The sequence below is a fragment of the Erpetoichthys calabaricus genome, chromosome 2, assembly GCF_900747795.2.
Source record: "Erpetoichthys calabaricus chromosome 2, fErpCal1.3, whole genome shotgun sequence".
NCBI classification, from domain to species: domain Eukaryota; kingdom Metazoa; phylum Chordata; class Cladistia; order Polypteriformes; family Polypteridae; genus Erpetoichthys; species Erpetoichthys calabaricus.
The window spans coordinates 115,500,882-115,514,420 of NC_041395.2; positions in this window are offsets into that span (position 1 = coordinate 115,500,882).

Genomic DNA, 13,539 nt, shown 5'->3' on the forward strand with positions numbered 1-13,539 from the left:
TTATTAGAACAAAGAGAATAAATTGCTCAGGTACAATAAGCAGTGCATTTCCGTTGGTCAATAAATATATTCGATAAAATAAAATCTGTACCTTAAAACAAAATATGGCCTTGGGTGCAAATAAATAATAAATCCAATAAATATACTAAAAAAGAAAAGGAAAGTAAAATGCCTCTTGTGCCTTTGCTTCTTTATCCCTGTCCTTGTCAAGACAAAGGGAGTCTCAATGGCACAACCTGACACATTTAGACCCTTCACCTACAACCAAATTGCCACCACCACCAGTTATCCACAGCTCCCACGGCACTATCATGGATGCCGCCGCATCATCAGCCACTCTCCTTCTACTAATTCCTGTGGTCTCTCCCTATCCCACCTGCTCCACTGCTCATCAGGCAGGATCACTGCCACAATCCAGAATCTCGTCCTGCTATTTCTTGGACAGGTGGCACAGTGGTAGTGCTGCTACTTTACAGTAAGGAGATTGTGGGTTTGCTTCCTGGGTCCTCTCTGTGTGGAGAGTGCTTTGAGAGTGAGAAAAATGTAAAGAATTATTATTATTATTATTATTATTATTATTATTATTATTATTATTATTATTATTACTGTTCCAACCCTTTGTCTAGATACCTCTCCCACAAGCAACAGACCCCTTCTTTCAAACAAAACTTTGTTTTTGCTATGAAGACTACTCTCCTCCCTGCACTGGCCCATTGCGTTTTCATCCTGCTTATCAGACTCACAGCTGGTATTTGCTAATTACCATCTTAGTAAAACGGTAGTCGTCAATTAAGCCTGCGTGCTCCCCACACTGGCATGAGTTAACACTACAACCATTAATAAATGAAACATTTTAACCCCTTGCCCCGTCTCCCAAGAACCACAAGGGATTCGGAGCTTACTGTGTGCCCAAAGTTCTAGTACATTTTTTGAATTGCAGTACTACTTCATAATTAAAGTTTACCCTTATAAACAATGTCATTTTAAAAAAATGTAATTGTTTAGAATTTAATATTTACTAGTACAGTACTTTGTTAAATTAAAATAAAAATGCACTTCACTTTAAAGAATCCAGCCAAACACATTAAAATGGGAAGATCTATAAATTCGAATTTCCTTCCTTTATGAAGTTTCCTTTTATTCTGGAAATTTTTACTTAATTATTGTCATAATTCGTGGTAGTCTATTTCACTACATGAAGGATATGGAAAAGCCTGGTAGCTTCTCCTATATTGTCATTAGCCTTTTTTCTTCATAGGCTAATCATTCAGGCATCCTTCTCCAAGTTTCAGATGTTTGGATTGGAACCTATTAGCAAAAATGAAGTCATTTCCCCATCTGAATGTTTGGTATTCAGTTTCCTAATTCAGATTTTTATGCAGTAAAAGCTGCTTTATAAACACTTATAATAGGGTACAAAGCATTTTCTGTTTTTAATTGAATTTAATTGATACCTGAAGAGTGTAGTTACTTCTTTTATAAATACAATTTTAGGAATGAAACATGGTGCTTACTTAGCCTGAATCAATTGCAGCTTTCTGTTAATCAAATGTAGCCCCGAGGTGTCCTTCAAATGGATTAAAACTTCAGAGCTTTGCTGGAGGTCTTTTTATTTCAGGACATACCACATGTACTTCAGAACAGGTAATTCAGCTGGCCATCTTGTTCGGGCCCAGTCAGTTCTTGAATAGGAGACCAACCAGGAAAAGCTTGGGTTGCTGATGGAAGCGGTAATGGAGAGGCCATCCGGGAGTGCTTGGCCTGTGGTCTGTGCCTGGATCTCAATGCTCCAGTGCAGTGATAGTGACACTGTGCTGTAAAAATGATGCCATCCTTTGGATGAGACGTAAAAAAAAAGTCCCTGGGCATCCTCCATAAAGTGTAGGGTGTACCCTGATATCCAGGGTAAAGAATTATTATTATACTTACATGAGTGTGCCCTATGATTGGCTCTTCACAACTATGAATTTTATTAAATACGCTTGAGAATGTTATTTAATGTTATAAAACATGAGTGGCACATTGGTTAGCACTGTTGCCTCACAGCTCCTAGTTTTAAAATCTTGTCCCTGGAGTATATTTGTTGATGCTACCAGGATTTCCAATGGAATTGTAACTCTGAACTGGATATACAAGTTATAGATGAGTACATACAGTAAATATATAAAGAAAGTAGTAAAGTACAGAGCAGTAAAGGGAAAAATAAACAACAACAAAGCCAAAAAAAACCAAAAAAAACAAAAATAAGTTAAATTGCTCCCTGTATGTTGTTCATACTGTTTATTGTCATTTAATCAAGCCAGCTCACCCTAGTCACCCAGGCTGCTTTTCACTTTTTAATGTTTATGAATTACAACACCGTGGTTAGATTTAACTCAACCATTGTTATATCAGGTCATAATAACTCCAGCCTCAATTTCTGCTAATAAAGCTTAAATAACATTTAATTGGGATAGTTTTGGGATAGTTAGGATAATTGTAATTGGGATAATTTTACATAACACATGGAACATTGGCATGACACTATATCTACCTACATATTGGATAAGGGCATTAAAATTTTGAATAGGAAATTCCAGTAAGAAACTGGAAGCCACATGTACACAGCGAAGCTTAAGAGGAAGAACATACAAACACCATAAAGAAAATGAGTAGGTTCAAATCTGAATGTACTCTCCAGTAGCTGTGAGAGAGTTGCACTAATCACTGTGCCCCATACAATAGTTCATTTTCATGCATGGGTGGACGAATCCACAGAGTAGGTTAAAAACCTCCAGCTTCTCAATACAATTGATTTGCCTGCTGAGCAACCAATGATCAAAGATTGTGCAATGGTGACATCATTGGTAGAACCATGTAAAGGCTACCTATATTATCTGAGATTAGATAAACATACTGTATGTGATTATGTGCTGTTTTCATTGCTACTTCTGGTTTAGATTTTTGCTTGGCTTTAAGACAACTGATTTTTGGTTAAAGTTTCTTTAACAATTCTTGACTCAAAGTTTGGAACCATGCTATATTTTATGACTGCATCTCTTTTCCTGGTCATTCTCATAAATCTTTGCTAACTTGCCTTCAGTCATTACACCGAGATCTTCTTAACAAGTTTCAGACCCCACAATGGACTTGCTGCCTAACTCAGGAGTTAGAAGTTAGTTAATCCAGCAGTTAATAACTAAACTGTGCAACAACTGGAGAAATCTGGGGTCTGATGTACACTGTTGCACATGTGAAGCTTCATCCAGTGGCATAGGCTACATCTCTGGGGAGGCATAGTGGGCATTGATCCCTTTCTTAAACCTGAAGTAATTTGGAGTGTAGAAAAATGAAATCTAAGACGACTGCTATAGAAAAGTCTCAAAGGTAAAATGACATTATCAGCTGAATTTGAATCCATATGTATAAGTAATACATACATTTTCTCTTTATTGGATCTTGATGTGGTACTTGGTGCTACTGCTTTACTGCCAAGCTGCTCTCCTGTCTATGGAAAAGTCATCTCAGGTATTGGGAGCCTTGGTATTACTGGATGGAAAGATTCTGACATCAAATTGGACAACCCAGCACAGACTCTACTATAAGAATGCCTGGGAGGTGGTGGGCAGCTAGTTGGCCATCTGACTTTGTCTTTGACTTTCTCTTTTACAATTTTCATCTCCTCCGCTGTCAACTGACCATAGATAATCAATTAAGTAATGGACAGATATTGTTGGTTTTCATTTATGTTAATCAGTTTCTACTTTGTTTTCTGTGTCTTTTAATAAATGTGTATCTTTACATGTACTAATTCTGTATTTAGTGATTAGTATACTCTATACTTGCATAGTACCTCAGAATTTGTTCACAGTGCTGTGCTCTATACTATACAAAAATACATTGAATTGTATTAAATATTGTATATGTTGCTACAGGCTACTAAGGCTACATTCAGACTGTAGGTAAAAATAACTTAATTCTGCTTTTTGACTTATATTCTAATTTTTTTTTTTGACTATTCAAAATTAATTTTGGAAGCTATTCAAATCCAATGTGATACTGTACCAGTATCTATTCTGAAGCAACAAGACTGATAAAAATTAATTCATCAGACATTTGTGACCATGAATACCAGCTACATGCAGGCTGCAAATTATTTACAGTGCAGAACATCTGAGAACTTGTCAGCTCACTTAGGCAAGTGTTCAGATATGCTTTGAGTGAAATCATTACTGCAAAATCTCCATCTAGAAACCTGTGGATATAACAGAGGAACGCACTCAGCAAGCCTGTCTCAGAAATATACACGCAGTCCACAAAAACACGTAGCAATTGAACTATACTGTCAGGTTTCTTTAATTTTTGCATTTCATATTTCTAGAAAAAGATCAAATTTTTATCACATGGGTGGAAAAGAAATTACTATTAAACAGAATGAACAAGTCTTTGAAAGGAAAGCATTCCATTTAAACCGGCCAGTCTAAGAGCCTAACATTATGATGATGGTGACAACGTAATTGTAAGCTTACCAAGCAGTCCAATAAACATATACATTAAACGTAGGTCCCTGAACTAAAATGACTACCCAATTTACAATCATACAGATTTAACACAATTGAATTATAATGATCATCTTTAAACATTTACCCATAATTCAGGGTTACCATATTCTAGTATATGTACAGTATGCCAAGTAAGCAATATAATAATCCACTCAATTAACAATTTTAGAGTATTTCCAGTAAGAGACCGACAACAGAGAACACTTTTAGATGTGGAAGAAGTGAATGTGAAGAGTGTAATGAGTCAAGTCATAGGTGGATGGTGTTGAAAAATGGAGGCCAATAGTTACACATTTGAGAGATGCTTATACTTTGAATTAAATCAGCCTTTAGAAATGCATTCAAAGCCTAGAGTTTCACTTCTGCTGCCTTGTTGATCTTTTAATTTTATTTTGCCATGTTTGTGTCTCCAATGCTATGCCAGTTTAAGGATTACTGTTATTACTGTTCTTGTTTTTGTTGTTATAACTGGTTTATTATTTCTTTCATAGCCTTTAATTTTTTGCTTCCCCCTGTACTGTTTTTGATAAGTTGGCACATATGTCCAGAGGTATCCATTCCTGAATGGTGCATGATATTTACAATATTTAATACAGTAGATACAGGTGTTAGTACCATACTTTAAATTAAAAACAAGGAAAAACATTTCTGTGTTCATTTTGGTATAAGTGCTAATGTGTTGGACTGCTCAATCCCTTCTAGTGACGGTGAGTGAATTTCTTAATTTGCCTGGGCTTCAGTTGTGAAAAACTAAATTGACTACAGATAAATATCTTTGTCTGTCTTACCATATATCCATTACCAGAATTCAGTCAATGAAATTCTTGGTGACAGGGTTCTGAAGCTACTCATGGCAGCATTGGCCATAGGGCAGCAGACTATCACAGGGCATACTGTATGTCAATGTATCCAAAAACACTGTAATGCTGGGTAGAAGTAGAAGTAGTAAAACTGTATTTTATGTTTGCTATATAAAGTGAATTAAAATATACAGCTGTATCAAAAACACTATATAAATAAATTTATTAATGGCGGTGCCTCAGTATACTGAGTAAAAATGTGGCCCCCAGTTGCTGTTTATGAAAAGTATGCACTCCCTCTTAGATTCTGTCAGGGTACCCCAAGATTCCTTCTACATCCAAAGGACAAGCATGTTAGGTTAACTAGTTACACTAAATTGAACTTGTAAGTGATTATGTGCCATGTAAAAAACTAGCATTTTGTCCATTGCTGGTTCCTGCCTTGCAGCTAATGGAGCCAGGGGAGGCTCCTGATTACCACAATACTGAATTGGTTTAAGTAGATTTGAGAATGTTATGTTAAGTAATTGACCCATATCATCTATGTGCAATAAAAACACGACTCTTGTAATAACTTTCAAAGACTGTGCCCCAAAAGGCAAATTAAGTGCCTCAGGAAAGCCCACCTTTCTGCAGTTGTTACCCCACCCCTAAGAAAGAACCGAGAGATGCTCATACAATACAGCCTTTGATTTTTATATCACTGTGGCCATCGCATTTGACCTTCAGGAATCAGCGACTTCTTTCTGGCGACTTCTTTACACATCTGAATCTGATCCGCGCCTTTAGCAGAGAGGAGAGGCTGGCCGTCGACCGAAACACACAAGGACCTGCTTTATGGCTCTCCGTGCGAGCAGGGAAGGCAGGCTGCTAAGAACCTCTCTTGTTTAAGATTGAAGATCATAGCACTAGAAAGTGGAAAAAAGTGGACTTTTTATTAAAACCAGCTCTCCTGTCAGAAGTGATCAGATCAACGAGACAGGCATGAAAATGACTTTCCCTGCCTTTTTATGCAAGGAATTTCCACTTTGTTGAAGAATAAACAAGAGAAAAAATACACCGAGTCTCACAGCAGTTTTATTTTTTTTTTTTTGTAGATCTAAAATGTAGAAACTGAAGGAAAATGGGGAGGAGAATTTGCTATTTAAAGCTCACTTGGCTAAAGGGTCCTTCTTGATCGTCGCTGATTGCATCAGTTCCACGCAGCCTTCCAGGCGTTTACTATCAATTTGGACCAAATCATCAGTCAAAAGCTTTGCTTCCGCCCCCCTGGATGAAACTTTACTTTCATATCCATTTCTTTTAAAAGTCACCACCTTAGCTGAGGCTTTTATGACTGCATGTCATTCTTTAGTATCTTTCTTCAGCAGCACAGCTCTTGTTCCTAAAAAGGCAAACTGACAAGCAATCAGAATTGCAAAAACACATTTAAATACTTGCCTTATAAAAATGTGTCTTTTCTTACAATCCTAAAGTGGCATGCTGTACCATTTCCATAATCTTTTTATTGATCTGCCCCTTCGGCTGCACTCATGTAAAGTCTCTTCCACACCCTAGAATTATTCACCTTCTGCTGTGAAGTTAACTGCACACTAAATAATAAGGAAAAGGTCAACTGTCTGACTTTCCAACTTTACACTTTCTTGTGTCTCTTATGCAGTCATTACTTTGATTAATCCTACATTGTAATACTTTTAGAACTGTCTTTGAATAGTACTTTCTATAAAAGGTGCTATATAAAAAGGAATAAAACACATGGGCGACCCCACCTTTTTTAAGTCTTGTATATGGTTTCTCCTTGATTTTTTATTGTAACGTCCTGTCTTTATCATTCTGTAGAGCACCTCAAGGTAACATTGAAAGTGAAAGATGATGTTTAATACAGAGCAACTGACTGATGCACTGGACTGAGTGTTCCTTCTGTTTCATATGAGCTGTCATTGCTGCGTTTAATTCATCTTACATGTTAATGGAGTTGCTTTAGAAAGAACTTTGGGATACCATGCACTATGAAAGTTTTATACTGTGTCTTTGTAAAGTATCCACCCCTTTGAGGTTTTATATTTTGTTATTCATCCATCCATCCATCCATTTTCCAACCCGCTGAATCCGAACACAGGGTCACGGGGGTCTGCTGGAGCCAATCCCAGCCAACACAGGGCACAAGGCAGGAACCAATCCCAGGCAGGGTGCCAACCCACTGCAGGACACACACAAACACACCCACACACCAAGCACACACTAGGGCCAATTTAGAATCGCCAATCCACCTAACCTGCATGTCTTTGGACTGTGGGAGGAAACCCACGTAGACACGGGGAGAGCATGCAAACTCCACGCAGGGAGGCCCCGGGAAGCGAACCCAGGTCCCCAGGTCTCCCAACTGTGAGGCAGCAGCACTACCCATTGCGCCACCGTGCCGCCCTATATTTTGTTATATTTTATATATTTTATATTGATCAGCAGAAAAGTCTCTTTAATATCAAAGTGAAAACAAATTTCTTAGAAGTGGTCTAAATTAATTACAAATGTGCAACACAAAATAATTGCATAAGCATTCACCTTTTTCAAGTCAGCATTTAGTAGATACACTACTGGCATCCATGACAGCCTTGAGTCTGTGTGCCCAGGTTTCCCTCTCACACTATCAGCTTTGTACGTCTGGACACTTCTTTTTTCCACCATTTATCTTTTAAAAACTGCTTAAGCTCTGTCAGGTTGCATTGGGATCTAGAGTAAACAGTTGTAATGGTCGGCTGGAACCCTTCCCTGGCCGGCACACCTGAAGACTAGAAGGACTGGAAGAGGAGCATTTTCTCCCCTGGAACACAAGAGGGCAGCTTCCCTAGTGGGTGTCGGGGCCACGGGAACAGAGCTTGGAAGCTCAACCCTGTGGAGGCCCGTGGCCACTACCAGGGGGCGCCTGGACATTTGCTAAGCCCTAGACTGCAGCACTTCTGCCACACCAGGAATTGCTGCCAGAACAGGAAGTAGGTACACCTGGAGTGCTTCCAGGTGCCCATACAGTACGTCCGTCACACCAGGAATTGCTGCAGGAAGGTCATCAACGAGCACCTGGAGCACATCCGGGTACAATATAAAAAGGGCCACCTCACACATTTATGGAGCTGGAGTCGAGAGGCAGAGGACAGAGCTTGTGGGAGAGGAGAAGAGGAGGCAGAGAAGAAGAAAAGACAAAGAGTAGGAAAAAAAAGAAAAAGGACTGAGCAATAGTGCTGCTGGTTTGTGCACCGTGTGTTTTGGGACTTTTGTGTATCCTGTGTCTGTCTGTAGCCGGGCTAATTCCACACAGTCTTTCAAGTCCGGGGACAAATTCTCAGTTGGATTGAAATCTGTGCCCGTATTTATCCAACTCTCTGAAGTACTCCTAGGAATTCCACTAAAATTTTGTCTAGGATAAGAATTTGTCCTGTTTAGGAAGCGTCCTACACCCACTCCCAGCTAGAAGTAGAAATTCATGCTTGAAAGTGAATGATGTCATGATTTAAATCCCCCCAACTGAAAGTGGAACTTATGATGCCGTTTTGTAGTTTTCCTGGAAATCAGGATTACACTTTGCAGTTTTCTGATACTAACGCTATGGCGTCATCACAAAGATACTGTATAATAATAATAATAATAATTATTATTATTAAGAAGAGGAAGAACAAGGATAACATAATAAGGTACCATATTTTACTAAGCTGCAATTAATTTTTGCCATGTCACAACAGAATCAAGAATAATTGTTAGAACTGAGATGGAAAGACTAAGAAACACACACTGAATAAGAGTAAAGCCTGCTAACAGGCACATTTATTGTAGCAATGAATGATCCACAGCCATACTTCCAGAAGAATCACCTTCACACGGTTATAGCCGCAAGAAACACCTCGTACAGTAACAGTTATTGAAACAAGCCATGGTGCTGTTTCTTCACTCTTCCATTGTCCCTGATTATCTTCTACTATGGTATGCCATGTCTCTCTGTGATCCCCCTCTATCATTTTCATTACTTTGTTTATCCAATGCCCCTGGAGCTTTCCCCTGCCTTCTTGAACCTTCCTGGGCTTGTAAATGTGTGGAATACATATCTCAGTGTACTTGTGTGACATTTTGCTATCAATAACCATCCTGAGCTGCTGTGGTAAAGCGAGTTAGGGGTCTGTGATGTTGCAAGGTCAGTCAGTCAGTCATCATCCAACCCGCTATATCCTAACACAGGGTCATGGGGGTACTGCTGGAGCCAATCCCAGCCAACACAGGGCGCAATGCAGGAACAAACCCTGGGCATGGCACCAGCCCACCGCAGGGCGATGTTGCAAGTTTTTAATTAAATAACACTGAGGTCAGCACAGACCCTGTGAGTGTAGGTGTGTGGGAGAAAAAACGTGTGACCACAGAGATCTTGATGAGTGAATTTGCTAATTGCATGTAATATGCAGGAAGGCAGTGGGTGCAGCTGTCCCTCATCAGGTTGTTTAGAACACCCACACTCACTGGGGGTTAAAGGAGTCTGAAGACAGGAGAATAAAAAAGTAAACTAAGAGAAAAAGAATAGAGGTAGTATTTAATATGATGGCCAAAAAGCTTAATATTGGTCTCATCAGACCACAGAAGCTTCTTCCAGCTGACCTCAGTGTCTCCCATTTGCCTTCTACCAGACTCTGTGTGTTTTTTTAGCAGTGGTTTTTTCTTTGTCCTTCACCATTAATGCTGGTGAAGCACCTGAACATAGTTGTTGTATGCACAGACCCTCCAGTCTAAACCACTGTTGCTTGTAACTCCATCAGAGCTGTCATAGACAGCTAGTCTTCTTCTTACACAGTCACTCAGTTTTGTTGATAACCAGCTCATGTCAGATTAACAGATGTGCCATACTCATACTTCAATTTCTTAATGATTAATTTAACCGGACTCCAAGGGCTACTCAGTGACTTGGATATTTTGTTGTATCCATCCTCGAACTTGTGCTTTTCAATCACCTTTTCATGGAGTTTCCTGGAGTGTCCTTTTGTCATCATTGTGTAGGTTAGACCAATGGGGAGAATGCTCTTCGTAGGCACTGTTTGAATTGTTAAAATGAATGGTGTATTCCTTAATAACTATTTCTGTTTAGTTCATGGCTTATTTATTATGCGGTGTAAAATTAATGTTTTTAGTACAGTGCATATATAGTTAAAAACACACAAACAACTGGTTTCTTACTTCACTGTGCTCTGCCACATTTCTTTTAATCACAGTCACTGTTCTTTTGAGAAGGGTCTAGCTGCAAATATCCTCAGTTCCACGAATCAGGAACTCCGCTGAAAACATTGCATGTTTGTCACTTGGTTTATTCAACAGTCATCATTATTTGAGTAGGTTAACCCACAACCCTAACCTTAACCATAGTATAACCAGGTGTATTGCATAACATCACTGGCGTATAATGCAAAGCGATAATCCCCTTAATAAAGGGGCGCTCTGGATGTCTGTAGCTAGGCTCCATTAGTTCTGCCTTGGAACCAAGAGATTTCAATGCCCAAATCAAAACTGGAGAAACAATCTGATCCAGTGTTCAAGCTGTTCACATTGCATGGTCTAAACGTAACATTAGTGTTTATATACAAGTTCATCTTATGAATTATAGTGTAGTTGCAATGGTAGGACATAAAATGGATACCCATGTGTTTTTTTTCTGTGATGCTCTTCAGTTTTCTACATTTTAGAATCAGGGCCCATTTTTGTAAATATGAATCAGTACAGAACAGCTATGGCATGATGTGCCTTAACATTTTCTGACATGATTTTCCTGTACTCCCGTTCTTTAAATGTTTTGTTTCTGTAAGATCCTCCCAAATTAGCTTGAGCTGTTTTATCACTTCATAAATTTTTTCCAAGTGACCCTAGCTAAGTTCCAGACTATGTCTCATCTCCTGATCATAAACCATTTTTATTTTATTGTTCTGCTATAGTGTTATTATTAGTGATTTTATTTTTTTTTCCAGCTTTCTGGAGTTTTTTTTTTTTTTTTTCTGTCCACCCTGGCCATCAGACCTTACTCCTTTTCTATGTTAACTAATGTTGTCTTATTTTAATTTCTTATTTTGTCTTTCATTTTTCTTTTCTTCATTATGTAAAGCACTTTGAGCTACTTTTTGTATGAAAATGTGCTATATAAATAAATGTTGTTGTTGTTGTTAGGACAATATATAGTGTCACATGCGTGAGGTCTGTGTGTCTTTTATTGGAGCCAAATTAAAAGACACACAAGGAAAGGTGTATATACTCTCCTTTTCTGCCTTCAGCCAAGAAGCTCTCAAGTCTCTGGAAGACCCATGGACATCCTTGCGTCCTGCCTTCTCTCCCACCTCCTCTGGTCTCCAAACTTGAAAACCCCACTGCTACTCCAGTTGTCTACTCCAGGAACCAGACACACCATTCGGTCAGCAGAGCTTGAGTTCATTACTGCTATTATTTCTACACACACATCGGTGTAGTTTGTGGTCCTCCAACACTTCCTATGACTTCTTGTGTCTTTTATCTTTATAAATTATAAATGTATATATAATCCATAACAGGAAGCACATACTCACAATCACTCTTAAAGCACCAGTTTGTGGTTGTCAGGCAATCTAATAGGCACCTATCACAGCAAACTCTTCAGAACAATGACTACTCTCACTCAGGCAGCCAAGGCTTAGAAAAATTCAATAATGTCTGTGGTAGACAGCCAGGACCCTTAATGGGTTGGGACACCTTCATAATGGAAGGACCAGGGGAGAAAACATGCACAGGGCATTACCTCGCCAAGAGTGCTAGATGGCAGCCCCCCTAGGTTGCAGCGGTGTCTCAGATTCTCGCAGGACTTCATGGGAGTTGGAGTATGGTACAACCCTGTTGGGTTCCATGGGTGCTGCAGGGACTGCGGAGCCCTACTTTGTGCTTCCAGACCATGCTAACAGGCCACTGGAGGTTCTCCCGGGTGTATGATAAAAGAAGCCCACTGCCACTGCTCTGGGAGCCAGAGTCGGGAGGTGAAGGATGAAGCTTGGTGGAGGAGAAGTAGAGGTGGCAGAAGAGACAGAAAGAAGAGAGAGAGACAAAAAGTGCTTTGTGACTGTGTTTATTCATACTTGTATTGTGCAGTGCAGGTGGTTAACTTGTGAAATGTTTCCCATATCAAAATAAAACCTGTGTGTGTTGAAGAACTTGTGTCTGTGTTGAGTGTTGGGAGCTGAGCGCACCTTGCAGGCCACACATCTTATTCCTCCAAAGAAGTTTAAGATATTCTTAACAGTGGGTGTCCAGCATAGCCTATGGTAACCACAAACACAGAAGTCAATGTGAACAGAGCAACATCAAGTTACAGTACAGTTGTCTGCCTCTTAAATGTTTAATTAGATATGAAAAACCGGAAAGGTCTGGTGTCTTGCCTCTATGATATTAGAACATTAGAAAATCAGAAAGATTTTGACAAGAATAGGTCATTCAGCCCAACAAAGCTTGCCAGTCCCATTCACCCAATTCCTCCAAAACAACATCAAGTAGCGTTTTAAAGGTCCCTAAAGCCCTACTGTCTACCCCACTCTTCATGTGTTTGTGGTTCTCTGTGTGAAGAAAATCTTCCTAATGTTTGGGTGAAATTTACCCTTAACAAGCTTCCAACTGTGTCCCTATGTTCTTGTTAAATTCATTTTAAAGTACTGTACTGTACTGTACTAATTCCCTTCATACTTTTAAACACTTAAATCATGTCTCCTCTTAATTCTCTTTTTCTAAAACTGAAAAGGTTCAACTATTTAGATCTTTCCTCATAATTCATCCTCTACAATACTGGAATCAGTCTAGTCACCCTTTTCTGGCTTTTTCTTGCACTGCTTTGTCTTTTCTGTATCACAGTGACCGAAGCTGTACACTTTACTTCAGATGCATTATAAAGCTTGAACAGAACCAAAACAACTAAACAAAACTCCATCTCCTACATAAAGAACTATGTAAAACTGGTAAATACATTCTCTGACTTAAGATAGATAGATAGATACTTTATTAATCAGACTCATATACTTTAAAAACTTTATTGTCTTATTTATTCACAAGGACACAAATCATCAATGTCTGGTGTGTCACACAGCACAGTTGAACTTTCCAGAGGCATTGACCCTGCATGAAGATGAGCTGCAGGTTTATAATGCAGGTGTATTTGCGGAGATGAT